General features: G+C 44.6%; 1 protein-coding gene across 7 annotated transcripts in view; it reads right to left on the reverse strand.

Moving 5' to 3' along the window:
- The window catches only part of CTPS2 (CTP synthase 2), a 453041-nt gene that overhangs the window by 20557 nt on the left and 404891 nt on the right, over nucleotides 1–27593 (reverse strand). For 2 of the 7 annotated variants that reach the window (XM_077480254.1, XM_077480251.1), the window contains one exon: nucleotides 12208–12543. The exons of 4 other annotated variants lie outside the window; for them this stretch is intronic. The gene's annotated coding sequence lies outside the window, so the exon portion shown is untranslated. Of the gene's footprint in view, nucleotides 1–12207; nucleotides 12544–13233; nucleotides 13253–27593 lie in introns of those variants that run through there. One more of the 7 variants, XM_077480252.1, reaches the window with a different exon arrangement.

The raw sequence follows: 27593 nt of genomic DNA on the forward strand, positions 1-27593 counted from the left end.
GCCAGGCCACCACACCGCTTCCACTTTAGTGCAAATGGGGGCCTTCATGCTCCAGTGTTTTAATAGGGACCCCCGTATAAAAAGCATGAGGGTCAAGGACCAGTACTGGGTGGCAACGTACTTAGACCCCCGGTACAAACACAAAATGGCGGAAATGTTACCGCCGTCGCAGAGGGCTGTCAGAATGCAGCACTTCCAGGCCTTGCTTCGAGAAATGCTGCATTCTGCTTTTGCGTGCGCTGGCAGAGGAGCAATTCCCACTCCCAGAGAAGGATTTGCGGGTACCAATCCAACAGCGCCTGCAAGAAGAGGCCGGTTTGAAGATGTGTTGGTGACTTCGGATATGAGGTCATTCTTTCAGCCGACCCATCGACAGGTGTCATCCGGATCCAGCATCAGGGAACGCCTAGACCGTCAGGTGTCCGACTACATTGGGTTAACGGCCGATGTGGACGCTCTGAGGAGTGATGAACCCCTAGACTACTGGGTGGGCAGGCTTGACCTCTGGCCAGAGCTTGCCCAATTTGCAATCGAACTGTTGGCTTGCCCCTCATCCAGTGTCCTGTCCGAAAGGACGTTCAGCGCAGCAGGGGGGATTGTGACCGATAAGCGTACTCGCCTAGCTCACGACAGTGTTAACTACCTCACATTTCTAAAAATGAATGAGGCATGGATCTCGGAGGAATTCAACACATGTGACCAGTAGACCATGTATATGTCTATAAACTATTTTTTTAATCAAGCACACAGACCTTCTTAATTCATTTGGCTCACTTCCTTGACCCAAAAAAGCACACCGTACTATATGCCCCTACCCTCCTCTTTGAAGAGGTTGAGCGGTGTCATATTTCTACTGGGGCTGCTTATGATATCCCTGTGCTGTGCTGACTTCCTCCTGGGGGTTCTTATTATGAAGGGATCACACTATCCCTGTGCTGTGCTGACTTCCTCCTGGGGGTTCTTATTATGAGGGGATCACACCATCCCTGTGCTGTGCTGACTTCCTCCTGGGGCTGCTTACGGTGCTGCTGTCAGTGCTGTATGTCACGGTGCTGCTGTCAGCGCTGTATGTCACGGTGCTGCTGTCAGCGCTGTATGTCACGGTGCTGCTGTCAGCGCTGTATGTCACGGTGCTGCTGTCAGCGCTGTATGTCACGGTGCTGCTGTCAGCGCTGTATGTCACGGTGCTGCTGTCAGCGCTGTATGTCACGGTGCTGCTGTCAGCGCTGTATGTCACGGTGCTGCTGTCAGCGCTGTATGTCACGGTGCTGCTGTCAGCGCTGTATGTCACGGTGCTGCTGTCAGCGCTGTATGTCACGGTGCTGCTGTCAGCGCTGTATGTCACGGTGCTGCTGTCAGCGCTGTATGTCACGGTGCTGCTGTCAGCGCTGTATGTCACGGTGCTGCTGTCAGCGCTGTATGTCACGGTGCTGCTGTCAGCGCTGTATGTCACGGTGCTGCTGTCAGCGCTGTATGTCACGGTGCTGCTGTCAGTGCTCTGTATTACGGTGCTGCTGTCAGATGCCTCTATCACGGTGCATGTGTCATTCCGGTATGTCACGCTGCTGGTGATCATCTCCTGCACCCTCTTCTTTGCCTACCCTGGTCCCTGACCTTCCCTCTCCTCCATTGCCTTCATTAGCTCCATAGTCCTGAATTGTTAGAACAATTTCCCAAATAAAATAAAAATGCTTGTAGTTATCGATCCCAAATTCACCTCATACATGTATTATGTCATTGTCCAGATGGTGGGACTACGTTTTACCCCCTAATAATTACCACGTGGCCGCAAATTCGACATGAAGGTTTGCAAAGTTCGCCTCCCATTGAAGTCAATGGGGCCCGCGGCGAACGTTCGGTTTCGCGAACGTTTGGGTCCGTTCGCATTTCGCGTTCGCGAAACGTCCCGTCGGAAGTTCGTCCATCACTATTAATTAGCACACAGAGGGCAGAAATAGAAATATGAAACATTGCTTGGAAGTGTTGCACAATTGTGTTTTTGGGCCGAGTTACAAGGTGAGAACATTATTGGGGACACTTTGTTAAGCTGGAATACTTCCCTGCAGAACGATGTTTCATACAAACGAACGAAACCATGACCTTGAAAGTGGCCATTTTAAAATGCACAACATGAAATCAAAGCAAAATGAAAATAGGTAAATAAGATTGCGCTATGGACAGATATAATGCCTATACACTGCAAAACTGAAAGAAAAACAGGTGAAAATAAAAATAAGATAAAAAGTAAACTCGAGAGGTTGAAGCTGCCTGTGCTTAGAATCTACCCCTTAAAATAAAGGAGTAGGTCAGAGATAAAGTATGAATTAAGCTGTGGCGCTAAAACCTTTTCTAACAGATATCCTGGTGTCAAAAAGGTGTGTAGAGATCTAATCAGTGTAATAAATAGATGGCCCTGTTTATTGCCCCGGAAAATAATATAAATAAATACTGTGAATTGATGTGAAATGTGTGGTCTCCTGAGGACCACCTTATAGGTGGTACCTACCAAATATTATATATATACTTCTTATAAATGCGTGTTGTGTAGAAAGGACAATTTTTCCTGTTGGCATGCAACTCAAAAAGTACACATGTGTTATAACCAAAGAATAGTGAAAATATTTCATAAAAATGTAAATAAATAAACCATATATGCTAAGTGAGAGAGATCATATGCAAACCACAAGCCACTATATTAGTGGTCTGTAAACTGTGCTCTATATTATGAGTCCCAAGAGTGACAGTCCAAGAACAGCAAAAACAAAAAGAATTCTTTCAATGCCCAAACAAACTTTTTCAAATCGCATCACACAGTTGCTCGAAAAAACGCATAAAGTCTCTTCAAGTAAAAAGGGTAGACCAAAGTGACTAGTGCAGAAAGGTTAGGAACAATCTTCTCCGGTGCGCCACTCAGTGTCAGAGAAATAATTGCGCTCACCAGACAGAGAACCCTGAAAGGGTTAGCCGAGCAGTCACAGTATAAGCCACTGTGCAGCTTTCCTTGGGCTCTGCTCCTGCTGTGCTGGGGGAATGTTCGCTCGGCTTCTTCATACATTCTCCATCCTGACAGATGTGGGACAAGAGGGAGCCAAGGGAGGACACGGGAGCTTAAAATGAAGCCTTCCAGCGTCTTTATTATAAGCTTAACTGTGGATGTGGCTGGTCACACTGACACCGTGCTTCTACTGCAACAAGCCACTCATGAAGCTGGCTTGTTGCAGTAGAAGCACGGTGTCAGTGTGACCAGCCACATCCACAGTTAAGCTTATAATAAAGACGCTGGAAGGCTTCATTTTAAGCTCCCGTGTCCTCCCTTGGCTCCCTCTTGTCCCACATCTGTCAGGATGGAGAATGTATGAAGAAGCCGAGCGAACATTCCCCCAGCACAGCAGGAGCAGAGCCCAAGGAAAGCTGCACAGTGGCTTATACTGTGACTGCTCGGCTAACCCTTTCAGGGTTCTCTGTCTGGTGAGCGCAATTATTTCTCTGACACTGAGTGGCGCACCGGAGAAGATTGTTCCTAACCTTTCTGCACTAGTCACTTTGGTCTACCCTTTTTACTTGAAGAGACTTTATGCGTTTTTTCGAGCAACTGTGTGATGCGATTTGAAAAAGTTTGTTTGGGCATTGAAAGAATTCTTTTTGTTTTTGCTGTTCTTGGACTGTCACTCTTGGGACTCATAATATAGAGCACAGTTTACAGACCACTAATATAGTGGCTTGTGGTTTGCATATGATCTCTCTCACTTAGCATATATGGTTTATTTATTTACATTTTTATGAAATATTTTCACTATTCTTTGGTTATAACACATGTGTACTTTTTGAGTTGCATGCCAACAGGAAAAATTGTCCTTTCTACACAACACGCATTTATAAGAAGTATATATATAATATTTGGTAGGTACCACCTATAAGGTGGTCCTCAGGAGACCACACATTTCACATCAATTCACAGTATTTATTTATATTATTTTCCGGGGCAATAAACAGGGCCATCTATTTATTACACTGATTAGATCTCTACACACCTTTTTGACACCAGGATATCTGTTAGAAAAGGTTTTAGCGCCACAGCTTAATTCATACTTTATGAAATCAAAGCACATGGAGCATGTATGCAATCAAGAATAATCATATGAACACATGACAACTACTTACTTTTTTTAAGAACACGCTTGATCCTTAGGTACTGCTTGTGCTCCCTCAGTTTCAGGTCTGACCAGCATTTTCTCAGTTGATCCTTGGATCGGCGTACCCCAAACTTCTTCAGAAGACTCTTCACAACTTTATTCATGATCTTGGCCTTTCTGATATTTGGGTTTGGGTAAGGTCCATACTTCCCATCATAGTCGGTCCTGTTCAATATGTCGACCATCTCCAACATCTCTCCAAAAGACATATTTGAGGCCTTAAATCTTGTCTTCCTGGATCAGGACGTTTCAGGCTCCGGGCTTTCCTCACCCTCCTTATCGTTAGTGGAACTATTAGTGCGCACCTGCGTTCTCTCCACCATGTGCTCTCCCCACTGTGCGGGAAGCGAAGGGGCGGGGAATAGTCTGGAAAGAACGTCAGGGGCGGGTGGAGTTTCAAACATGCGCACTGTATATAAAACGCAACACGTGTGTATCGTCCGTACGATCTGGGAGGAGAGTGTGAGGCACGGACGCGACGAACGTGGAAACGAAGGTAACATTTTTAACTTGGTGCTTCACTAGACTAGACTGCTTCTATCTAGGTCGATGGTGGGACAAGATTAGGAGGGATTTTAATTGCATTATTAGTATTTGAGGGTTTGTCTTGTGTTGTGTCTTGCAGACAATATGGATCCATTCACCAATGCCAACTTTATGGGGCTATTCATAGAACTGAACATGGAGATGCCCTGCCTGTGGCAGTTCCACAACAAGTTTTATAATGACAGATCAAAGAGGAACGCAGCACTGGAGAAACTGCTTGCTTTGTTGCGGATCATGGTCCCCACGGCAGACATGACCTATCTGAATCGCAAAATTGTGGCCATGAAGCTTACATATTTCAGGGAGAGAAAGAAGCACCTGGAGTCCTTGAGAGCAGGTACAGATGCTGTTTATTACCCCAGGATGGTGCACTTTGACAGGCTGCATTTTCTGGTAGACCAAGGGGTACCCAGGCCACCACTCTCCAGGCTTCCTCCAAGGCATCCTTCACCCCAGCTGAGGCTTCTGATGTCCAACCTGGGCCTTCCAGGCAGCACCATGTGGTGGGGCCCAGCTTGAGACAGGTATTGCATTGTTGAACATATTTCTTGTGTTACATTTAATGATGTTAACTAGATGTTCTTATTGATCAGTAAGTTGAGATTTCTCCAAGTGGTTTACATCTCAAGAGACAGTAGTGACCAAAATTGTTTGGGGCGGGAAAGAAAAATGCTGGTGTCAGAATGATAGTCTGTTCTATTTGGTAACATTCAATTAGCAAAAGCCAGGAGCACAAAATGGTGTGATTGATGATCAAAAAACTAAAACTATGTCCCCTTTTCATACACAGGATGACCTCAGATGGGGGGAGACTGTGGCAAGTGGCAGCCAGGAGGTTGACCATCGCCCTCCTCCTCCTGCCCCAGCTACAGGAGCCCAGCCACAGCCTGGGAGGATGCCTGGTGGGAAGTCCCAAAGGAAGACCAGAGAGTGATGGCCTGGGTTGAGTCTGGTGTGCCAGAAGATGCAGCCTCTTGAAGATCCACATCTTGGGGACAGAAATGGCATCTGAATTTCCTGCTCTCTAGGACTTCAGGACCAGACTTCTCTCCCTGAGATATCTACTCCTCAGGTCACCAATTTTTTAATATCTAATTAAGTCATGTCTGCCCTGGGGGCCAAAGGCTGCACCAAAGTTAAGAAGTTTCTCCAGTGCTGCGTTCCTATTTTTAGTTTCTAGCGAACAAAATAAATTTTTTTTTGTTTGATGAAATACTTGTGTAATGTGTTTTCCTTCAAAAAGTACAGTTTATTTGTGAGCAGGCAGGTACATTTCAAAAATACAAAGTGAACTAAATAACAAGGGGTAACAACACTAAACAACCTCCTGTAGATTAAAAAAGAAAAAGAAAATATAAAAAATACAATAATGTTGTTGTAAGTTTACACACAAAAAAAAATAAAAATAAATAAGGAGAAATGAGCAAAGTGTCTTTAAAGGAGATTTTTAGGGAATTCCCCCCCCCCCCCCAAAAACATCAAAAAAATAAAAAACCAAAGCAAAAATTGTGTAGATGTGACGCAAACTAAAATTGTATTGCTGAAATGGTTAAAAAAGAGTAATGAAATCCGTTCGGGAGAAGTGTGTGTGACTATGAGCATCAAAAGAAGTTCGTTCTTGCAGCATTGTAAAGAACAAGAGAATGCGCTTGATGAAAGAATTTTTAACATTGCAGCGTGACGAATGTGCTATATCGCTTACGAGCAGTAGTTTTACCTGAACGAGCGCTTCCGTGTCGGAATTTGAATGTGAGCATGCGTGGCACTTGGTCCGATCTAAATGCTCTACACATGATCGGATTAGGTCCGACCGGCCCAGTTGGTCGGGAAATATTTCCAACATGTTGGAAAATTGGGTCCGACGGAGATTCGGATGGAATCAGTCCGATGCATACCACACACAGTCGGATTATCTGATGACACGGTCCGATAGGACACATTCCCGACGGATTCTCCGACCGTGTGTACAAGGCTTAAGCCTTTGGAGGACAGGAAGTCTGTGCTTCCAGCCCAGCTAGAAAACTAACCACATTGTGATGCATGGTCAGTTTTTGATAGGAAAACAGAGGGACTGGCAGGATCACTTGTATTTCATACAAAGGAAGCAATAGAAAGAGAACAGAATACTTTTTAACCCTTTCATGACTAAGCCTATTTTTGACATTTGGTGCTATATATATATATATATATATATATATATATATATATATATATATATATATATATATTTTAGCAGAGACTCTAGAGAATAAAACGGCGACTGTTGCAATATTTTATTTCACACGGTATTTGCGCAGCGGTGTTTTAAACGCCACTTTTTGGGAAAAGGGACACTTTCATGAATTTTAAAAAAATGAAACAGTAAAATTAGCCCAATTTTTTTTGCATAATGTGAAAGATAATGTTATGCTAAGTAAATAGATACCAAACATGTCACACTTTATAATTGCATGCACTCGTGGAATGACGACAAACTACGGTACCTAAAAATCTCAATAGGTGACGCTTTAAAAAATGTTTCCGGTTACCAGGTTAGAGTTACAGAGGAGTGCTAGAATGATTGCTCTCGCTCTGACGATCGTGGCGATACCTCACATGTGTGATCTGAACACTGTTTACATATGCGACTTCCGTATGTGTGTTTTCTTTGCTGCATGAGCTCGCGGCAACGGGGGGGGGGGGCGCTTTAAAAAAATAAAAAATTCTCTTATCACTTTTATTGCTGTCACGAGGAATGTCCTGGATTGTGGTGATCTCCCTTTCTTAGCCCCAGTATAGCTGCATCAGGGGTCCGGGCGTTAGAAATCTCTGCAGGAGGGACGTTTCGAAGCATTCTAATAGGTCGGCGCCATCACATCACATGGCGTGGCACTGAGCAATCACAACCCGCATAGCCCATCCTCTGTCAGTGGGGAAGAAGATGCATGAATGCTGATGCGGCTATAGTGGGGCTCGGAACAGGAGATCACCGCACAACAGGTCACCGGGACTGGGGGGGTGGGGGTGAGGAGGGGGTTCTGTGCAAGTTTACCTTACAGAGTTTTCTGCAAAAGGTGAACTTACACTTTAAGTAGTAGATGTGTAATGATTACGTTTGGAGAATAGGAATATGATTTAGTGTCACTTTAACCCTTTCGCTGCCAGACCCTGTGCTCCATTTTGTACACTCAGGTGGCCAGACCATTTTTTTTATTTTTCACTTATAGCTTTCAGAATTTGTGACAGACCCACCCAAACCATATATTTTCTGCACATCAGTAGAATAAAAAGAAGGTGCTACTGATGTTTTAGACCCCGTTGTGTTTATCAAACCAATATATTTGCAAAAAACACAATAAAACCATTATTAGCAGATAAAAACACAGCCAATTTTACAAAATTCTTAATAAATAACAAATATTTGTAACTTTTAAATTGCTCCTTTTTGCGAAATGGTGAAAACTGAACAGACACAAAAATTTAAATATCCAATTTCTTAAACAATCTGAAGGTTTTCCTTTTTCCCTTACAGCTTTCAGAATTTGTGAAAGACCCCCAAAACCATATATTTTCTGAAAGCACATGACCTCTAGAATAAAAAGATTTTTTAGACCCCGCTGTATTTGCGCAAATGTTTATAGAACCAATATATTGGCCAAAAATATACTAAAACCATTATTAGCAGATAAAAACACAGCTAATTTCACAAAATTCCTGCTAAATCCCTACTAAATATAAAAGCTTAATCTGTATGGAGTTAATAAATAACAAATATTTATAAATTTTAAATTGCGCCTTTTTTGCAAAATGGTGAAAATCTAACGTACCCAAACATTTCTCTAAAAATCTGGAGGTTTTTTATTTTTTCACTTATAGCTTTCAGAATATGAAATGACCCCTCAACCTAGACATTTTCTAAAAGTACATGACCTGTAGAATAAAATAAAGTGCTACTGATCTTTTGAGCCCCACAATAATTGGGCAAATGTTCACCATATCGCTATTTTCACTAAAATCATTAATATTGCACATAAACACAATGTAACTCACATAATTCCTGCTAAATTAGTACTAAAGCCTCATTCACATGTGGCATACTAAAGTGTACGCCCATGGAGGGGCCATGTTTACCCACACAGGGATGCACGGGTGTACCGTACATCCCCGTACAAGCAATCCAAAGTCAATTGGGATGAAATGGCTGCATAGGCATAGCTGCTGTTCCCAATCTGACATCCGTGTGGGTGTGGGTACATGACCCCGAATGCAGGCAGTGTAAGCTCCGGGACATACATGCGGACCAACATGGATGTAAAATTGGGAGCAATGGCTCTGTTGGTGCAAGTGTTACATCCCAAATGACATCAATGGGACTGCCTGCACAGAGATGCATGGAAGACCTGTGCATCACTGTAAAGGTACTTTGTGTATGCCCTATGTGAACAAGGCCTTAGGCCACTGAGGCTCTAATTGGATTGGAAAAGGTTGGGCTAGGGGGGTGCAGAGCATTGCACCCCGAATCCACCCACTTGTGACAATAGCGAATTAATATTTGCCATCGTCTTCCGGCTTCTCCACCTGGCCAATCAGCACAGATCAGGTTGGCTGGGAGGAGAAGCTGAGGTATCCGTGGAGGGGTGAGTGGGGGGGGTGACTGTCACCTTGGAGGGGTTAGTGCCAGTGGACATGGGGGGGTCTTACTATGTATTTTTTTTACTCTTTACATTTTTTTTTTCGTTTTTTGGGGAGGGCAGCTCTGAGGAAGGAGGTGCGCCTCAAGATGCGTCAGCTGTACCCTGTGTTCTGTGCATATCTATGCATTGTTTTTAAGGCCAGCCTAGCTCTGAGGAAGGGGGTGCACCCCAAAACGCGTCGGCTGTACCCCATGTTCTGTGCATGTCAATGCAGTGCTTTTATGGCCTTTTGTCAGTTGCATTTTGTGAGTACCCACTTTTATATAAAATATTTTTATTATTAAATTATCTTTGGTAATGTACTAGGTGTGCGCGCCTTCCATTTCTTGGGTGGGGGAGTCTTTGGTGAGATATCAGAGGTCTAAACAGACCTCCATATCTCTTTTTTTGAGCCAGAGAAAGGGACTAAAGATGGTCCCTTTTCTCTGTATCACTTTACTTGAATGAATGAGGAATCTGTATAGAGATTCCATTCATTCAGAAAATGACAGTCTGATACATTGTAACACTCGCAGTTACAATATATCAGCTGTCAGTGTCAGTGGGCACATAGCAGTGATCGATGCATATGCCCTCTCTTCTACAAGGCGGAGTTTAGTAAACACATGTTTACTAAGCCCCCCCAAGCCCCTACTTCACCCTCACCCACCCCGGCCCCCTCCCAAGCCTCTACTTCACCCCTACACACCCCGCCCCCCCCCCCCAGCCACAATCTCCAGCCTGACAGATCATAGGAGATCTGTGCAGGGAGATGCTGCAGGTGGAGGGAGGGGAATGAGAGATGCCGCTCGGAGCGGCCATGGATTGGGGGTATGGGGGCATTTGGGGGTTGATCTGACTGGGGGGGAACACATCTGGACCTCCAAAGCCCCATGCAGAACCTGAAGCCAGCAGAAGTGGAAGAGGAGGGAATGCCAGCTAATGATGGTGGTTGCAGGGAGCGGGTTTTCAGGGGTGGGTTGGATCGGGTGGAGGGGGGTAATTTAGTGCTGGGGGGGAGAAGGGGGATGAAGAGGATAGGAGAGTGGGGGGGGCAGTTTTATATGGAAGGGTGCAGCGGGGGTGGAGAGGCAGGGGGCAGGAAAGCTGTGGCGGCCATGGATTGGGGGTGTGCGGGCATTTGGGGGGTGATCTGAATGGCGGGGGGACACATCTGGGCCCCCCAAGCCCCATGCAGCACCTGAAGCCAGTGGAAGTGGAAAAGGAGGGAATGCCGGCTAACGATGGTGGCTGCGGGGAGCGGGTTTGCAGGGGGGGTTGGATCGGGTGGAGGAGGGGGTGAAGGGGATAGGAGAGTATATATAAAATATTTTTATTATTAAATTATCTTTGGTAATGTACTAGGTGTGCGCGCCTTCCATTTCTTGGGTGGGGGAGTCTTTGGTGAGATATCAGAGGTCTAAACAGACCCCCATATCTCTTTTTTTGAGCCAGAGAAAGGGACTAAAGATGGTCCCTTTTCTCTGTATCACTTTACTTGAATGAATGAGGAATCTGTATAGAGATTCCATTCATTCAGAAAATGACAGTCTGATACATTGTAACACTCGCAGTTACAATATATCAGCTGTCAGTGTCAGTGGGCACATAGCAGTGATCGATGCATATGCCCTCTCTTCTACAAGTCGGAGTTTAGTAAACACATGTTTACTAAGCCCCCCAAGGCCCCTACTTCACCCTCACCCACCCCAGCCCCCTCCCAAGCCTCTACTTCACCCCTACACACCCCGCCCCCCCAGCCACAATCTCCAGCCTGACAGATCATAGGAGATCTGTGCAGGGAGATGCTGCAGGTGGAGGGAGGGGAATGAGAGATGCCGCTCGGAGCGGCCATGGATTGGGGGTTTGGGGGCATTTGGGGGTTGATCTGACTGGGGGGGGGAACACATCTGGACCTCCAAAGCCCCATGCAGAACCTGAAGCCAGCATAAGTGGAAGAGGAGGGAATGCCAGCTAATGATGGTGGTTGCAGGGAGCGGGTTTTCAGGGGTGGGTCGGATCGGGTGGAGGGGGGTAATTTAGTGCTGGGGGAGAGAAGGGGGATGAAGGGGATAGGAGAGTGGGGGGGCAGTTTTATATGGAAAGGTGCAGCGGGGGTGGAGAGGCAGGGGGCAGGAAAGCTGTGGCGGCCATGGATTGGGGGTGTGCGGGCATTTGGGGGGTGATCTGAATGGCAGGGGGAAAAATCTGGGCCCCCCAAGCCCCATGCAGCACCTGAAGCCAGTGGAAGTGGAAAAGGAGGGAATGCCGACTAAAGATGGTGGCTGCGGGGAGCGGGTTTGCAGGGGGGGTTGGATCGGGTGGAGGAGGGGGTGAAGGGGATAGGAGAGTGGGGGGGGCAGTTTTAGATGGAAGGGTGAAGAAGGGATGGAGAAGCAGGGAAGCGGTGGCATGGGTGGGAGATGGGACGGTCAAATTAGGGGATAATAACTCTGATCAACGGGTTGTAATCCGCTGATCAAAGTTATAGAATTGTTCAGCAGAGTCTGCTGAACAATTCTAATATAAGCTTATGGTCATTGAATTGGAGAGGGAGAAAGGAGGTCCATATGTCGTACAGACCTAGCCACCGACGGGCACTTTTGTAGGTCCGTAAGGTGTACGGACTTGGCAGTGAAAGGGTTAATCCTCATTTACATAAACACTTAACATAACTTATCCCCTTAAATTTGCCATTAACACTTAAATTCACCCAACACTATGCATTTAACCTATAATCTCCTACTTAACACTTAACTCCCTCAACTGTATCACTTAAAGAGTGTCAGGAACCATGAAACAGACTGAGACAGAAGTACAATCAAATCACACTTGTTTATTAATAAAAATAAAAAGGAAAATGGAAAAAAGCGTAGTCAAGCATTGCCAGAGTCCAGTAGCCAGATCGGGTAGTCAGCCAGTCCAAAGTTCAAAAAACCAGATCGGGTAATCAGCCAGTGCAGAAGTCAGGGATCCAAGGAGAGCAACTGCAAGCAAGATAAGAAGCCAGGAGGGATGTCAGCAAGCCAGTCTTGAAACAAACAGCAGGAGATGGTTCCTTGTGATGTGACCAACGCGAAGGCAAAGGAAAGAGTGAGCTGGAAGGCTTTAAATAGGCAGGTCAGACGAGCATCATCAGGAACAGCTGGTTACTGTGGAAAAAGAAGAGAGCTGGCAATTATCCGACAGCTGAACGGCCAACCCAGAGGAGGAAGGGCTAAGCCAGCCCTGACAAAGAGGAAGTGAATCCTGGACTTTTATTTTTTTGAAAATATTATGATCCAACAATGTATTTGTAAGCCTTACACATTGAAAGGTGACTAAAAAAAAGTTTTGTTTTTTAGCTTTTGTAAAAATTCTCTTCTTCTGGGTATCAACTGTGCCATCTTTACTAGTGATTGCTGGCTTTTGTGTGGACGTAATTTCTGCCCTTTCTTTCCTTCCCTGTCTAAATTTTACGCATGTGCGATCGCGAACACGTCTAAACCAAGCCTCTATCTCGATGTATGGAAGTCTCTGTGCTGCTATGTAATATAGACAAAAACTCACCCAAGCTCTAACGCAAGGTTACAGGATGATGAGCTGAATAATGGTGCTCAGGCCATTGCGTCCAGTACATCAAAATGGCAAAAAGAAAGTTCATAAACCAGATCGGGTAATCAGCCAGTCCAGAAGTCAGGGATCCAAGGAGAGCAACTGCAAGCAAGATAAGAAGCCAGGAGCGATGTCAGCAAGCCAGTCTTGAAACAAACTGCAGGAGATGGTTCCTTGTGATGTGACCAACGCAAAGGCAAAGGAAAGAGTGAGCTGGAAGGCTTTAAATAGGCAGGTCAGACGAGCATCATGGGGAACAGCTGGTAACTGTGGAAAGAGAAGAGAGCTGGGAATTAGCTGACAGCTGAATGGCCAGCCCAGAGGAGGAAGGGCTAAGCCAGCCCTGACAGTACCCCCCCCCCCAATGACCCCTCTCCCTCGGAGGGCCACCGGGCTTGAGGGGAAACCATCTATGGAACTCGCGGAGGAGGACAGGTGCATGTACGTCAGAGGATGAAACCCAGGAGCGTTCCTCTGGACCGTACCCCTTCCAATGCACCAGGTACTGTATGCGCCCACAGAACCTACGGGAGTCAACAATGGATTGTACCTCATACTCCTCATGGTTCTCAACCTAAATAGGGTGAGGACATGCCACCGAGGTGGTAAATCAGTTACAGACCAACGGTTCCAAAAAAGGAGACATGAAACACTTTAGAGATGCGCATACTAGGAGGGAGGTCCAACGCGTAAGCTACTGGGTTAATCCTGCGAAGGATATGGAAAGGCCCAATAAACTGAGGTGAAAACTTCAGTGAGGGAACACAAAGCCGGAGGTTGCGAAATGACAGCCAGACCCTATCCCCAACCTGGTAGGAAGGCGCAGGCAGGCGTCTGCAGTCAGCATGGAGTCTGTACCTATCATTAGCATGACGCAAAGCCTCCTGAACTTGTACCCAAATTCGCCATAAATGGAGACAATCGGGAGGCAGAATTCAAGGCACTGTTGTGAGCAAACTCTGCCCAAGGTAATAGGTCAGACCAGTTGTTATGATGGTCAGAAATATAGCAACGTAGGAATTGCTCCAAGGACTGATTGGCTCATTCTGCGGCCCCCTTAGACTGTGGGTGATACACAGAAGAGAACGCAAGCTGGATTCCCAACTGTGCACAAAAGTCTCACCAGAACCGGAAGACAAACTGACTGCCCCTATCCGAGACAATCGCCTTGGGTAGCCCATTTAAGCGAAAGATCTCCCGAGCAAACATGGAAGCCAGTTCCTTAGAGGTGGGCAACTTCTTAAGTGGAATACAATGACACATCTTTGAGAACCGGTCAACCACCATAAGGATAACAGTGTTGCCTTGGGAGTTGGGCAATTCCACAATGAAATCCATAGACAGGTGAGTCCAGGGCCTCTCTCCATTGGGTATGGGTTGTAGGAGGCCCACTGGAAGGTGTCGTGGAGTCTTACTCTGAGCACACACGGGACAGGCAGCAACAAAGGCAGTAAAATCAGCCCGTAGACTAGGCCACCAGAATTTTTGGGAGATGGCCCAAATGGGTTGATTCTTCCTAGGATGTTCAGCTGCCTTGGGAGAATGGTAAGTCTGGAGCACTGCAGTACGGAGACTCTTTGGGACAAAGCAGCGGTCACAAAGCTTATCAGGAGGAGCATGGACCTGAGCAGCAAGAATTTTGTCACCCAAAGGAGAAGTAAGACTGGTGTGAACTGTAGCCAAGATATGATCAGGAGGAATCATAGGAACCGGAACCGACTCCGACTTGGAAGTGGAGCAAAATTGTCGTGACAAGGCATCAGCCCTTACAATCTTAGTACCGGTTAAGAATGAGACAATGTAATTAAAACTAGACAAGAAAACAGCCCATCGCGCCCTTCTGGGGGAGTCGCTTAGCCTCAGACAAGAATGTAAGATTCTTATGGTCAGTAAGAATAAGAACGGGCACAGTGGTACCTTCAAGGAGATGTCTCCATTCTTTCAGGGCTAAAACGATCGCCAACAGCTCTCTGTCACCAATCTCATAATTGCATTCAGCAGGTGACAATTTCTTGGAAAAGTAACCCCACGGATGCATAGCACTCTCAGAGTTAGGACGTTGAGACAGAAGGGCGCAAACTCCAGTCTCAGAAGCATCAACTTCTAGGATAAAAGGCAACGTAGGATCAGGATGTGCCAACACAGGAGCAGAAACAAAGGCAGCCTTGAGAGTCTCAAAGGCCTTAATGGACTCCGGAGACAAACTCTGTGGGTTACCGTCCTTTCTGGTCATATCAGTCAGAGGCTTGACCAGAGACGAGAAGTTACGAATAAACTTCCGATAGTAGTTGACAAAGCCTAGGAAACGCTGCAGAGGATGTAAACCCACGGGTTGAGGCCACTGTAGGACTGCCAACAGTTTCTCTGGGTCCATCAAAAAACCAGCAGTGGAAATGACATGATCCAACAATGTATTTGTAAGCCTTACACATTGAAAGGTGACTAAAACAAAGTTTTGTTTTTTAGCTTTTGTAAAAATTCTCTTCTTCTGGGTATCAACTGTGCCATCTTTACTAGTGATTGCTGGCTTTTGTGTGGACGTAATTTCTGCCCTTTCTTTCCTTCTCCGTCTACATTTTGCGCATGTGCGATCGCGAACACGTCTAAACCAAGCCTCTATCTCGATGTATGGAAGTCTCTGTGCTGCTATGTAAAATAGACAAAAACTCACCCAAGCTCTAACGCAAGGTTACAGGATGATGAGCTGAATAATGGTGCTCAGGCCATTGTGTCCAGTACATCAAAATGGCAGAAAGAATTCCGGCAACTCGATTGCTTCTTCTTAATTCTTTATTGATCACAAACAGCAGTGCGACGTCAAAACACTAACATGTTTCGGCAAAAGCCTTCCTCAATGAGGATGGAAGGCTTTTGCCGAAACATGTTAGCATTTTGATGTGCCACTGCTGTTTGTGCTCAGTAAAGAATTAAGAAGAAGCAATCGAGTTTCCGGCATTCTTTTTGCAATTCTGTGCTGCTATGGTTCATTCCCCTTGTGTGACGTCTTATACAGTCACAAGGGGAGAACCAGGAAGGAGAGGAGGAATAGCACAGCATCGCGAGGCTTGCTCTGTGATGTTCTCAATGACAGTCAATGACCTGGCATGCAGAAAATAGTGAAACGGCGCACACATAGCGTGCCGTTAAAGAAGCTATGGACAGCGCAAGCGCCGCTGACATCACTAGAGATTGCAGGGCGGATTATAAGGAAACAGAAAGAGTAAGTGAAATTTCACAGGCAGTGATCAGCTGTCTGTTATATATAGATTACAATGAGCTAAAGTGAAAGTGGAGGGTTTGCAACCACTTTAAAGTTTATATAAACCCTTAGCAAATAAATATACTATTCTCACCCCTATATCTTCAATTAAGAATGCTATAGTATTAAAATATGAAAAAATTCACCTAAAAAAAACTTTTGGATTTGAACTGTTTATCGCTACATGAACAAGTGCCTATTGAAGTTACAGATGTTTGTTTTAGGGTGGAATAATGATATTGCAATGAATTTAATTTATCTTGTATTTTTTACTATTTATTTTCAATAAACAGAGTTAAAAAAATAGGATTCATTTACAGTGGACATGTAACTTTTATCATTCTTGCTGAGCTCAAAAGGCTGAGGGCGGAGACTCTTGCCTGATTAGATCACCGCTTCCTGGATAAACTAGCTAACAGAACAGTGCTAAAATTGTTTTAGAAAAAGAAAGCAAATACAATAGGAGGTAGAAGTCTAACCCCTTTTAAAGTGATTGTAAAGGCAGAAGATGTTTTTATCATAATGCATTATATGCATTAAGATAAAAAGCTTCTCCAGTCCCTCTAATACTTACCTGAGCCCCATCTCTATCCAGCGATATACAAGCGTACGTTGGTCACCCTTTCCCTCCTTATTGGCTGAGACACATCAGCTGTGCCATTGGCTCCCGCTACTGTCAATCAAACTCAGTTAGCCAATCAGGAGAGAGAGGGTGGCGGGCCGAAACCACAGTTCCGTGTCTGAATGGATACACAGAGCTGCAGCTCGGCTCAGGTGCCCCCATAGCAAGCAGCTTGTTTTGGAGGCACTCAACAGTAGGGAGGGGCCAAAAGCTCCAGCCTGAGTAGAGGAGGATCCGGGCTGCGAAATCACTGCACAGGGCAGGTAAGTATGACATGTTTGTTATTTTATAAGAAAAAAATACAAGACTTTACAATCACTGGGGTAATCAAAACTTTGGTGGCCAGTCTGCATTAAGTTACAAGACAGATTTTAGACATTCAGTGCAATAGTAATGTAATTGTTGGTGAAATAGTTACCAAGGGTTAAGCACTTTGTTCATAGGAACAGAGAAAGTGAGCTACCGTATCTAATTAACAAAGAAGCAATCACTTCCATTCAGAATATGTGATCAGTCTGGTGAAACAAAGAGTTATTTCTTCAGAGCATGGAAAAGTAGGAATCTGCTACAAATTTTGTTGCAATCTCTGTGATTTATATTGTTTTTCTTTTAAAATGTAGAAGAAAAAAAATGATCTTTTTTTTCCGCACTGCATAGTTCCCATCACAGAGATATCCTTTTCTTACAACTGATGCTGCTTAAAGCAGAGAAAACCTACTACAATGTAACAAGCAGGTGAAACTGAAGGCACTTTAATTAACGCCCTCCCAACACGGGGAACTTGCCGGGAGGATGTTAATTTACAGTTTGGGGGGGGGGGGGGGAGTTGTGAAAGGTTAAAGCAATTTGCTGATGTGTTGATTCATTCCAGGGAGGGACTGGCTCCCTACAGAAGCCAATGTTAATCAAAGACCTCATGTAGACATGGAGGCATGCCCGGTGATGACACAGGCTGCCTAATGGAGCGCTGTCCATTAGCATGGGGTCCTGTAGTTAATAGTGCGAGTGTGTATGTTAAACCTACAACAGGAATCTGACCCTGTGGTGGTCTGCGTTGCCACCCACTACACAGAGGAGGAATATGCTGGTAGAATCAAAAGGGATTTTTACATACTTGTTAAAGAAAAATTGCAAAAAATTATAGATAGTTACATTAGGAATGACGAGAAAAACTATTTAAACAGTAATTACCTGTAACATAAACTCTAGACAGCTAAAAAAAAAAACACAACATTTGGAGCCCAATTGAAATTTCAGTGTAAATCAGCTAAATACATTCCAGTTACATCAATGCAAAATGTGTTCAGTCTTACAGCTTTATTAGACTAGAGTAGAAAAGCCTGTCTTTTGCCAGAATGTTGAGGAGGAGGGCTTTTGTTCTCTGCGTGGAAGCAGTGATCTTTCTGCAGAATTAGATCCTATAGCTATGCCATAAACAAACAACATGCTCCCTGCTGAATGGGGAGCTCTATCTCCGACTCAGCTGGAAGGGAATGATAGGTATAAGACATTCGTAGAGAGACCACTGCTTCCGCACAAGAGTGCTTCCAAGAGCATGAGACCTTCTCTGCGATATACTGGTAGAGGATAGTCTTTTCAACCAGTGGCATCACTAGGGTTGGTGTCACAACATGGTGTCACCCCCCCTTCTGTCTAGCCTGTCTAGCAGGCAGCACACAGTCATGGGACACACCCCAAACCAGACCCTGTAAATCATAGTATAGGTTGGTATAGTGGCAGGCTAGGGTTGTATAGTGGCAGGTTGGGGTGGTATAGTGGCAGGTTGGGGTGGTATAGTGGCAAGTTTGGGTGGTATAAAGGCAGGTTAGGGGGGTCTAGGGCAGGTGGGGTGGTATAGGGCAGGTTAGGGTGTATAGTGGCAGGTTAGGATGATATAAAGCAGGTTGGGGTGATATAGTGGTAGGTTAGGGTGGTATAGTGGCAGGTTAGGGTGGTATAGGGCAGATTAGGGTGGTATAGTGGCAAGTTGGGGTGGTGGTATAGTGTCAGGTTGGGGTGGTATAGTGGCATATTATGGTAGTATAGGGAAGGTTGGGGTGGTATATGGCAGGGTAGGACTCTACGTAGTGACAGTGTGCTCAGTCACTTACAGCATGCCTTGAGATGAAGACACCCGGGGCTGCTATGTCCTCGCCTCTTTCTCCTTCTTCAGCTGAGGGACCAGCCATAGTGAAGCAGTCTGTGGGAGGCAGCCCCATCCTCAGCTCCACCCACCAACTCCAGCTGCCTTGTGAGATATTAGAGATCCCTGAGGGACAGCTTAACCGGATTTAATGACTGGAGAGTGTTACAGGTAGCCTCCCCCCGCACGGCTGGGTGCCCTGCTCGCACTGAAGCTCTGCAAGTAATATAGTACAGTGTGTAGAGGTGGCCCTGTTATCACCCGTTTGGCGAATGACACTGATGCGGGCCGTACCCCCCGCACCCCCATAGTGACATCACTGTTTTCAACCCAGGCTGGGACTGCTTTCTAAAGGAGAAGAGGAGACTTGGGAAATGCTTCCTCCAGCTTGCAGCAGACTGATTAAATCATCTAGCCTAAGCAAAATCACTTAACTGCAGCTGAAGGCCTGCTTCTTAATGTTAAAAAGTAGAACTTAAAAAAATTATAAATCTTACCATTACTGTATATTGTAACACATTAAGAATTAATTCATGCAGACTTTAAAGTTGCTGAAAGGTCTACATTAATTACAGCTCTGACAATATAAAGAAACAGTTGCTCTGATTTAATTATACAACATATATACAAGTAAGCAAAACAAAGCTATTCTGATTAATTCGAAAACAGAGGACGCTGATGACAACTGATCAGCTTAATATTTTATTTAGAAAGCCAAGTATGAACAAAAAAAAAGAAAGAATCTCCCACTCTCCCCGCTGTTTACCAAGTGGAGACCTTTAATTGCTTATTTTGGGAATGGTTGGAGGAATGGCCTCAGGCCCACTAAAGCCCGGAAGTGACTACTCCCACATTGATATAAATAATTTAAGGCTTTATTAGGATTTAACAAAAACTTTGTACAGTAATTGACCAGAACTGTCAAATAACTTTATTTTTCCTCTACTGCACTGAGAACTTTGCACCGAGAACTCACAATGTACAAAGAGGAACTTTTCATACCCTTGAGCGTCCAACCACCCACCTGATATCATTAATAATGCTTGTACAAACTATAAAGGAAAGGGATTAGAAATGACTGGCTCAGGAAAATGCTGAATATTTCTGTGTAGTTGTTTCATCATGCAATTTAAGAAAAGAGACATTCACGATTGATGTATATTTGTAACAATTATAATGTTATAAACGTATGATTCTTCTCAGAGTGGACAATCTGCATGCACATATTCAGACTATAATAACAAGTTGCATTTCACTGTTTTCAAGCTAATTTATTTGTCACTTAAAATGAACCTAAAATGAAGATTTACTATCTTACAGTGAAAATTTTGAAACCAGATATAAAACAATCCTACATAGAATGCATTTGCAGTTTTTGGACCCAGTTTTATCATTGCCCTATCAATAATCCTTATCTTATTAATGTCCTGCACATTACAAGTATTTTACATGAATTAAAGTGGTATTAAACCCAAAACCAAAAATGTAATATATTGCCGTTTACTAAGCCTTGGATGTGGTGGCTGCATTTTTACCCCCTGTTATCACCTGGTGATCTGTCCAGTAACACCCCACCTGTTTTACTGCACCCTGTTCTGAATGATGGAGCACAGGGGGCACAGCAGACAGCAGCATTGTCAGTTTAGAGCACAGGTGTCAAACTGGCGGCCCTCCAGCTGTTGCAGAACTACAATTCCCATGAGGCAATGCAAGGCTGACAGGAACAAGCATGACTCCCACAGGCAGAGGCATGATGGGACTTGTAGTTCTGCAACCAATGGAGGGCCGCCAATTTGACACCCCTGGTCTAGAGGAAAGGGATATTTACCAGCAGATTCTGAGACACTAACAAATTGAAGCCAAACTCCAGCTTATACTTTTTAAGCAGTTACAGCAAACATATTTTTTTTCCTTTTGGGAGAGAGAGTTCACACCAATAAAATAAAATCCATTGTAAGCACCCCTGCTAGTGTTAAATGGTTTGTCTCATCTCTGTAACTGATAAATTCTGATAGAGAGCTTGTTCTTTTAAAAAAAAAAACAACAGAAATACTGGCAGGATCACCAGATGAAAATAAAGGAAAGGAAGCCTAAAGAAAATGAATGCAGCCACCACATCTAAGAAATTGTAATATATTAATATATATACATATATATATATATATATATATATATATATATATATATATATATATATATACACTAAATGTTTGCTTTTGGGTTTATTACTGCTTTAATGGAAATATATCAGCAATTTATGTTAGCTAAAATTTATGAAAAGGAAAATCAAAGCTACTGTGTATAAAATGTTTAGGACAAATAAAATTACAAGAGATGATGAATGCAGCAACAGTATGAGGATCTAAAAACTGATATTATATTAGCTTTAAAGGACAACTCAGTCCCAACACCTGGACACACATTAAAGCAGACCTCTAGCCAAAGGGGGAGCCCTGCTTGTTTGCACCCCCCCCCTCCAGTGCCACATTTGGCACTTTTTGGGGGAGGAGCGGGTGCCTAGTTTTGACAGGTCCATGCTCCCATTTCCAGCTCTGAGCGCAGTGGCGATTTACAAGCATATTCACCCCCTCCTCCCTCCCCCCGTAGTTTTCTGGGACACACACAGGTCCCAGAAGACTGTGGGACCATTCACAAAGTGCAGTGCGACTCGCGTATGCACAGTAGGAAACTGGCTGTGAAGCTAGAAGGCTTCACTGCCAGTTTCCCTTACTAACAATACTGGAGCCTGCACCCGAAGCCGATTAAAGAATCAGCTCGGGTGAGGACATTGCGGGCTCCCTGGACAGGTAAGTGTCCTTAAAATAAAAGTCATCAGCCACTATTTTTTTGGTAGTCTGGAGCTTCTCTGTCTAGTAATGCACTTGCTCTAGTGAGCAACTTATCCCAGATGTGCTATATGTCTTAAAAAACAATAAAGAGAGTGACAACATGTTCAGAGGCTGAAGCTCTGTAGACTCTCTGGGGTTGATTTACTAAAACTAGAGTGCCAAATCTGGTGCAGCTGTGCATGGTAGCCAATCAGCTTCTAACGTCAGCTAATTTAATTAAGTTTTGACAAAAAAAAAAAAAAGAAAAGAAAAAAAATGATTGGTTTCTATGCAGAGCTGCACCAGATTTTGCAATCAACCGCTGTGTCACTATCTCTTGGCTGACCACTAGACTACTGGTGGTGAAAATCAGTGTGGTGATATTTACTGTGAATTATCTTTTTCCTGTAGGCCACTCTATATACGGTACCTTCCCTTCTTTTCAACTCTAAAGATGAACTATTCCAACTACAAGTCTGATTTCAGATTTCAGATGGTTTTTGACTAATCCTTATAAAGGCATTTAAATAATACACACTAGAAAAATGAAAAAAATTATTGAAAATGGGAACCCCACCCATTTATTTCTTGTTTGGGATAGAATCGGTGAAGGCTAGAAACTATGGTAAACTTGTATTGCTGTCTCATGGGCGGAAGGTTCATCCCTACCTGTCCAGGATCTTTGGAGCAGAAAGTTATGGGAAACCCCCCCCCCCCCCCCATTTGGGACACAAACTATAAAAACAAAGAAAATGTTTAATGACTTTGTCAGGACTACATAAACAGGCTAGAAGTCAATGAACATAACATATAGAGTGGTGTCAAGGTGACATCATTATGATGGGAGGAGCCTGAGAATGCGCTTTAAGTACCAACAGGGGTTGCATCTTTGTTTGAACTTGGTCCCACCTGTATAGCGCAAGATTTGTTAAGCATGAGTAAAATGCACATTAGAAAGTGAGTTTTTTTAATGATTTTTATTATGTTATAAAAAGATAGCACTATGGAATTTCCTTTATTTGCCATACAAGCTGTCCTCTCAAGCCGCTTCTTTTAGAGCTTTGCAATTTCTTGTGCTGCCCTCTCTACAAAAAAATAAAAGCAACTGTGTGCAGTATGCTCTCTCCTTCTCTAGCTGAGCTTGTCTCCAGCTTGGAGAAGCCGCTTATGAGCTTAGCTGGAGAAAGAGAGTGCACTGCGCATGCGTGCAGTTTGAATGGCCCACAGCACCCACTAAGAAGCAAACAGGAGGAGTATTGGCCTGTAATTTTTGTGGAGAGACCACCCCAAACCTATGTGTAAAGGAAGGAATAACAGCATTTAGGAGCGCTTTATGGGAAATCTTGCTGGAGGTGAACTTACACAAATTATTAAAATTAAATATAAAACAATTGAAAGTGTAAAAAAAATCCCCTCTGGGTGATCCATGTAAATTTCAAAGATTTAAAAAAAAACCTTTGTTGCAGATTCCTAACTTTTGTTATTCTGAAGAAATCCCTGTGTGTTTGTCTGTATCCATGTGGGAAAGTGAGTCTAATGGGAGTTGTTTCATAATTATCATAAGCTGCTGCACCTGCAGGGCTCTAATGAGGAAAGCCGTGATTTCCTAATGAAAGTATCTCACCAAAAATGCCATTTTTTTTTGCAGGGGATGCCTGAAATCTGACTTGTATCTTAGTGCAGGTTTCTCTGAGAATCAGTAAGCCAAACACACAGGCAGGAAATTATTTTTCGGAGGGGCGTTCTGTACACATTCTGTACAGAACACTTCCAGTATGCCATATGGCATTTTCAGAAAATTACAGAGCTGCAGATTGAAAAGAAAAGGGGATTTTTATTAAAATTTATTTACAATATGACATGCGTTGTGATTGTATACGCTATATTATTTTTTCTTTATTCGCTACTTTTTTTCCCGACGAAAGTGAAGTTACCCTTTAAAGCAAAAAGGTATCCTGGTCTCCATTTCGTTTACATTATACAATCGCAGATGTCTAACAAAGGACACACAAGGTGTGCCAAAACACATGTGGCAGGTATATTAGACAGGATATGTACTGTAAATTGTGGGGTTGATTTACTAATACTGGAGAGTGCAAAATCTGGTGCAGCTCTGCACAGAAACCAATCAGCTTCCAGTTTTTTTTTTTTTGTCAAAGCTTAATTGAGCAAGCTGAAGTTAAGTTGGCTATACACTATAAGAAAATTGGGTGAGCGATTGTTTCACAGCAAGTGGGAACCGAAGAATGACATAATGTACAAAAATTCTTGTTACAAAGGCTTTTTTTTGTTGTTTATTGTTTCTGACCATGAGCAATCTTTCTCTTCTGATTTTTCTTGTATGAAAACCAAATGAAAACGGTACACATTAAACGAAAATCATTCGTTTGGCCCCCGTATGAGAACATTTTTGGCATTTGCCCCTCAGAAATGTTTGTTTTGGATTGTCAGAAACTATCAGAAAATTGTACAATCATTCCTAGGATGACAATGTTTGCCCAATTTTCTTAGGCCCCTTTCACACTGGGGCGGTGCGGTCATTTTAGCGGTGGTCTGCGGGCGCTAGCGGGGTGGTTTTAACCCCCTCTAGCAGCCGAAAAAGGGTTAAAACCGCCCACGAGGCGCTTTGCAGACGGTATAGCCGTGCTGTCCCATTGATTTCAATGGGTAGAAGTGGTTTAGGAGCAGTATTCACCGCTCCTTCACCACTCCAAAGATGCGGCTAGCAGGACTTTTTTTACCGTCCTGCTAGCGCACTGCTCCAGTGTGAAAGCCCTCGGGCTTTCACACTGGAGTGAAAGGGGCTGGTTTTTTCAGGCGCTATTTTCAGCTATGTTGCGCCTGAAAACCGCCCCAATGTAAAAGGGGCCTTATAGTGTGTACAAGGCTTTAGCAGCTGATTGGCTACCATGCACAGCTGCACCAGATTTTGCACTCTCTAGTTTTAGCAAATCAACCCCAGTGTGTCTATTACCTGTTTGCTACAATGTATAAAATGTATCTGAAACTTGCTGTCCCCATAGTCTATTATGGAAAACTGAAGCCTGTTCTTGTGAAGTGTACTGTATGTGCAGGATCTGACATTTGCTTGGTTCTTTAGGGCATTTCAAAAACCATTGACTAGTAATAAAAAGTCCTTAACATTGTGTTAGGCTTCATGCACACGAGACGCAGATGCAAACGCTGCTGGACACATGTTGAAACCGGCGTTTAGAAATGCGCGGTTTGCCGCGATTTTACCGCGATTTAGCGGCGTTTTACCGCGTTTGCGTCTAGAAGCGTTTAGTTAAGCTAACATCATAGACCCTCCCCAGCTCAAAAAAACAGTATTATTAACTATTTCAGCAATTTTGTAAGACCAGAGTGAGTAGCAGCAGCTGTGAGAGCTGCAGTGTACTTGTATTTAGCGTGTCACTTGCCCCGGCACCTGCCACACGTTGTGGATTGTCTACTTGCCACGTGACTTGCCACGTCACTTGCCATGTCATCTGCCACAAGTTGTGGATTGTCCAACTGCCACATCACCTGCCACAAGTTGTGGATTGTCCACTTGCCACGTGACTTGCCACATCACCTGCCACGTCACTTGCCACAAGTTTTGGATTGTCCACTTGCCACGTCACTTGCCACAAGTTGGGGATTGTCCACTTGCCACATCACCTGCCACGTCACCTGGCACAAGTTGTGGATTGTCCACTTGCCACGTCACTTGCCACATCACCTGCCACGTCACTTGCCACGAGATGTGGATTGTCCACTTTCCACGTCATCTGCCATGCCACCTGCCACAAGCTGTGGATTGTCCACTTGCCACGTCACCGGCCACATCACCTGCCACAAGTTGTGGATTGTCCACTTGCCACGTGACTTGCCACCTCACCTGCCACGTCACTTGCCACATCACCTGCCACAAGTTGTGGATTGTCTACTTGCCACGTCACTTGCCACATCCCCTGCCACGTCACTTGCCACGTCACCTGCCACAAGTTGGGGATTGTCCACTTGCCACGTCACCTGCCACAAGTTGTGGATTGTCCACTTGCCACGTCACCTGCCACAAGTTGGGGATTGTCCACATCACCTGCCACGTCACTTGCCACATCACCTGCCACAAGTTGTGGATTGTCCACTTGCCACGTGACTTGCCACATCACCTGCCACGTCACTTGCCACATCACCTGCCACAAGTTGTGGATTGTCTACTTGCCAAGTCACTTGCCACATCACCTGCCACGTCACCTGCCACAAGTTGTGGATTGTCCACTTGCCACGTCACCTGCCACGTCACTTGCCACAAGTTGTGGATTGTCCACTTGCCACGTCACCTGCCACCTCACTTGCCACGTCACCTGCCACAAGTTGGGGATTGTCCACTTGCCACGTCACTTGCCACGTCACCTGCCACAAGTTGGGGATTGTCCACATCACCTGCCACGTCACTTGCCACATCACCTGCCACAAGTTGTGGATTGTCCACTTGCCACGTCACTTGCCACAAGATGTGGATTGTCCACTTTCCATGTCACCTGCCATGCCACCTGCCACAAGTTGTGGATTGTCCACTTGCCACGTCACCAGCCACATCACCTGCCACAAGTTGTGAATTGTCCACTTGCCACGTGACTTGCCACATCACCTGCCACATCACTTGCCACGTCACCTGTCACAAGTTGTGGATTGTCCACTTGCCACATCACTTGCCACCTGCCATGTCACTTGCCACAAGCTGTGGATTGTCCACTTGCCACGTCACTTGCCACGTCACCTGCCACAAGTTTTGGATTGTCCACTTGCCACGTCACTTGCCACGTCAGCTGCCACGTCACTTGCCACAAGATGTGGATTGTCCACTTGTCACATCACCTGCCACGTCACCTGCCACAAGTTGTGGATTGTCCACTTGCCACGTCACTTGCCACATCACCTGCCACGTCACTTGCCACAAGATGTGGATTGTCCACTTTCCACGTCACCTGCCATGCCACCTGCCACAAGTTGTGGATTGTCCACTTGCCACGTCACCAGCCACATCACCTGCCACAAGTTGTGGATTGTCCACTTGCCACACCACTTTCCACGTCACCTGCCACAAGATGTGGATTGTCCACTTGCCACGTCACCAGCCACATCACCTGCCACAAGTTGTGGATTGTCCACTTGCCACATCACTTTCCACGTCACCTGCCACGTCACCTGCCACAAGTTGTGGATTGTCCACTTGCCACGCCCCTTGCCACGTCCCCTGCCACGTCACCTGCCACATGTGGATTGTCCACTTGCCACATCACTTGCCACATCACCTGCCACAAGTTGTGGATTTAAAAATAGAAAAATAAGATTGCGCTATGGACAAATTATACAAAACCTATTAGCTCCTTGGGGAAAAAAGTAGTGAAAAAATAATAAAAAATAAAAATAAAAATAAACAAACTCAAAAGGTTAGAGCTGCCTGTGCTTAGAACCTGCCCCTTAGGATACAGGAGTAGGTGAAAAGTGTACAATATAAGAAATATAAGCTTTGGCGCTAAAACCTTACCTAACGTGCACCTTGGTGCCAAAAAATTTAAATGTGCAGTGTTCTAATCAATATTATTAATAGGCGGCCTTAAAAATAAAATAAATAAATAATGTGAACTAATATGAAATATTAGTGGTATCTACCAAATACCATATGTATACCCCTGATAAATACAGTGGTGTGAAAAAGTGTTTGCCCCCTTCCTCATTTCCTGTTCCTTTGCATGTTTGTCACACTT

The sequence above is a fragment of the Lithobates pipiens genome, unplaced genomic scaffold, assembly GCF_037356315.1.
Source record: "Lithobates pipiens isolate NorthernLeopardFrog02 unplaced genomic scaffold, aLitPip1_a1.2 Scaffold_16, whole genome shotgun sequence".
In the NCBI taxonomy this organism is placed as follows: domain Eukaryota; kingdom Metazoa; phylum Chordata; class Amphibia; order Anura; family Ranidae; genus Lithobates; species Lithobates pipiens.